Source organism: Bidens hawaiensis, unplaced genomic scaffold, assembly GCF_021521415.1.
Source record: "Bidens hawaiensis isolate Kalapana, Puna unplaced genomic scaffold, B.hawaiensis_p1.1 tig00002825_1, whole genome shotgun sequence".
NCBI lineage: Eukaryota > Viridiplantae > Streptophyta > Magnoliopsida > Asterales > Asteraceae > Bidens > Bidens hawaiensis.
In genome coordinates this window covers 2,521,229-2,524,913 of record NW_027491152.1, presented here as the reverse complement: position 1 = coordinate 2,524,913, position 3,685 = coordinate 2,521,229, and positions in this window count along the sequence as shown.

The following is a 3,685-nucleotide window of genomic DNA, read 5'->3' as shown; positions in this document are numbered from 1 at the left end:
CAGATGATCATCCCAGCTTCCACCAAAATCTAAAACACAAGCACGTAGCATATCCTCAAGGGTTTGGATCGTCCTTTCGGACTGTCCATCGGTTTGAGGATGGTACGCCGTACTGATGTTCAACCTCGTCCCCATAGCTTCATGGAATTTCTTCCAGAATCTTGAAGTAAACCGTGTATCTCTATCAGACACGATCGATAACGGCACTCCATGCTTGGTTACAATTTCTTTAATGAACAAGCTTGCTAACGTTTCTGACGAGATGGCCTCTCGTATGGGTAGAAAGTGAGCACTCTTGGTCAAACGGTCCACAATCACCCAGATGGTATCATGATGCTTAGCTGTACGAGGTAGCTTAGTTATGAAATCCATAGTGATGTGTTCCCATTTCCACTCAGGTATCTCTAGCGGTTGCATCTCCCCATAAGGCTTCTGATGTTCTGCTTTGACTTGTAAGCAAGTTAAGCACTTACCGACATAATCTACTACATCATTCTTCATTCCAGGCCACCAGTAATCCCTTTTCAAGTCTTGGTACATCTTTGTAGCTCCAGGATGGATTGAGTACCTTGACTTATGAGCTTCATCTAAGATTCGACTTCTAAGATCACCATAGCGTGGGATCCACATGCGGTCAAATCTAGTCTTAACTCCATGAGTGTTTTCCACTAACTCATTCTGCTGGCCGAACACCCTTTCTTTCTTTACTAACCCTTCATCTACTAACACCTCTGACTGCACCTTGATGATTTCTTCAAAAAGACTTGAGTTCACAATCAGCTGGTATGACTTCACGGTTGCTAGGACTTCCTCATTTTTACGACTTAGCGCATCAGCGACCACGTTAGCTTTACCGGGGTAATACTTAATCTCACAGTCGTAATCCTTTATCAATTCTAACCATCTTCTCTGCCTCATGTTCAATTCTTTCTGCTCAAAGAAGTACTTTAAACTCTTATGATCTGTATAGATAGTGCACTTAGTACCGTACAGATAATGCCTCCATATCTTAAGAGCATGCACTACAGCTGCTAACTCCAAATCGTGCGTCGGATAAGTACTTTCATGGACATTCAACTGTCTAGACGCGTAAGCTATCACCTTCCCTCGTTGCATCAACACGCAACCTAATCCTTGATGCGAAGCATCAGCACAAACAACGAAATCCTCGTCACCATCGGGTAGAGTAAGGATTGGAGCTTGCGTGAGTCTCTTCTTCAATTTTTCAAAGGCTTCTTCTTGAAACTTTCCCCAACTGAATACTATCGACTTTCGAGTCATACCGGTCAGCGGTGCGGCTATCTTGGAGAAACCTTCGATGAATCTCCTATAGTAGCCAGCTAACCCTAGGAAGCTTCGTATATCAGTCGGGTTCTGCGGAGTCTTCCAATTCGTTATCGCTTCAATCTTAGCTGAGTCCACGGTAATCCCTTCCGAATTAATCACGTGACCTAAAAATTGCACTTCTCTTAACCAGAACGCGCATTTCGAAAACTTGGCATACAACTTCTCTTTCTTCAGAACTTCCAATACTTCTCTCAAATGCTCCGCATGGTCAGACTCGCTCCTTGAATATATTAATATGTCATCAATGAAAACGATAACTGACTTATCCAACATTGGTCGACACACCCTGTTCATCATGTCCATAAATGCTGCAGGAGCATTTGTTAGACCGAATGACATTACGAGGAACTCGTAGTGCCCATATCGCGTTCGGAACGCTGTCTTAGGGACGTCTGCGTCCTTTACCTTCAGTTGATGGTAGCCTGATCTGAGATCTATTCGTGAGAACCAACTCGAACCTTGCAGTTGGTCAAACAGATCGTCAATCCTAGGCAACGGGTATCTATTCTTTACCGTAAGCTTATTCAACTCACGATAGTCTATGCACATTCTCATACTTCCATCCTTTTTCTTCACAAACAAAACCGGTGCGCCCCACGGAGAAACACTCGGTCTGATAAAACCCTTGTCGAGGAGTTCTTGCAGTTGGGACATCAATTCCTTCATCTCGGACGGTGCTAGACGGTAAGGCGCTTTCGCGACGGGCTGGGCTCCTGGTACTAGATCTATCTGAAATTCTATCTCTCGCTCAGGTGGCAACCCCGGAAGATCCTCAGGGAATACTTCTGGGTAGTCGCGCACAATAGGAACATTCTTCATTTCTTTCGTCTCGGCCGTAGCGTTGACAACATACGCCAGGTAGGCACCGCACCCTCGCCTTAACAAACCCTCGGCTTTTATCATCGAAATGACATTAAGCCCATAACTCTCCTTATCACCATAAACCATCACCGCACTACCATCCAATGACTTTAACCTTATCATCTTACTTTTACATACTATCTGAGCCTCAAACTCAGACAACCAATCCATACCCAAGACTACATCGAACCCTCCTAAGGCCATAACATACAAAGTAACAGGGAACTCATGTCCCTCTAACACTATCTTACAATTCTTAACCATTTTTGTTATTTTCACCGAAGTGTCACTTGCGGTTTCTACTACATAAGTTTCAGACACTCGGCAGCCTTTCATTTTAGCTAGTTTACTAAACGTCGTAGCTACAAAACTTCTATTCGCACCAGAATCAAATAATACAGAAGCGGAAACATCGTTCACTAGAAACGTACCTGTGACGACATCCGGAATCTGCCTGGCTTGTTCCTGGGTCAGCATGTAGGCTCTGGTTCTGGGCCTAGCTTGATCGGCATCCTTCTTTCCACTACCTCCAGCTACACCTTCAGTGCACTCCCTTGACATATGGCCTGTCTTGCCACATTTGTAACATGCTGGCTTCGCACTGCACTCATTGGCATAATGCCCTACCTTCCCGCACTTATAACAGGCATTCGACCCCATTCTGCATTCTCCACCATGAGCCTTTCCACATTTGAGACAAACATTAGAACTTTTACCCCACTTGCACTCACCACCATGCCTCTTTCCGCAGGTCTTACACGATCTCTTCTCCCACACTTTCTGTTTCTTATCCTTGGAGTTCCATAACTGAGTACCGGGTCGTTTAGCAGGAGTGACCCCTTTCTTCTCTTTCTCTTCGTCCCTTTCCACCCTATCATCCGCGGCCAAGTCAGCATAGACCATTTCCGCGAGTCCAACAGCCGAATCAAAAGTAGCAGGTTGAATCGCCCTGACTAACATGCGGACCTTTTGTGGCAACCCCCTCACATAACATTTGATTCTCTTGACCTCAGTGTCAACCATGTCAGGCACCAACCTAGATAGTCGGTTGAACTCCGTGGTATACTCACGATGCGTCATCATACCGGCTTTTAAATTCTGGAACTTCATCTCCGTTCTTTCAACCTCGGCATCTGCACAGAACTTCTTCATTACCAACTCTTTCAAATCTTCCCACCTCATCGCTCTGATCTCATCCTTAGTCTTTCTCTGCTCCACACTTTCCCACCAATACATAGCTTCCTCCTCAAATGACTGAGTAGCATAACCCACAGCTTGGTCGAGACGGCATTCGCTAATGCGGATAATCTTGTCCATAGCGGTTACCCATTGAAGAGTAGCGATTGCGTCTCCTAAACCAGTCAGCTTAGGCGGGTCGCAACCTTTGAAGGACTTGTAGTTGCAACCGCCTCGGTCCCTCCTTCTGTCATCGACTTTCGCAGACCTTTCCTCGCTTGATTCACCCTTCTCCCCCTCA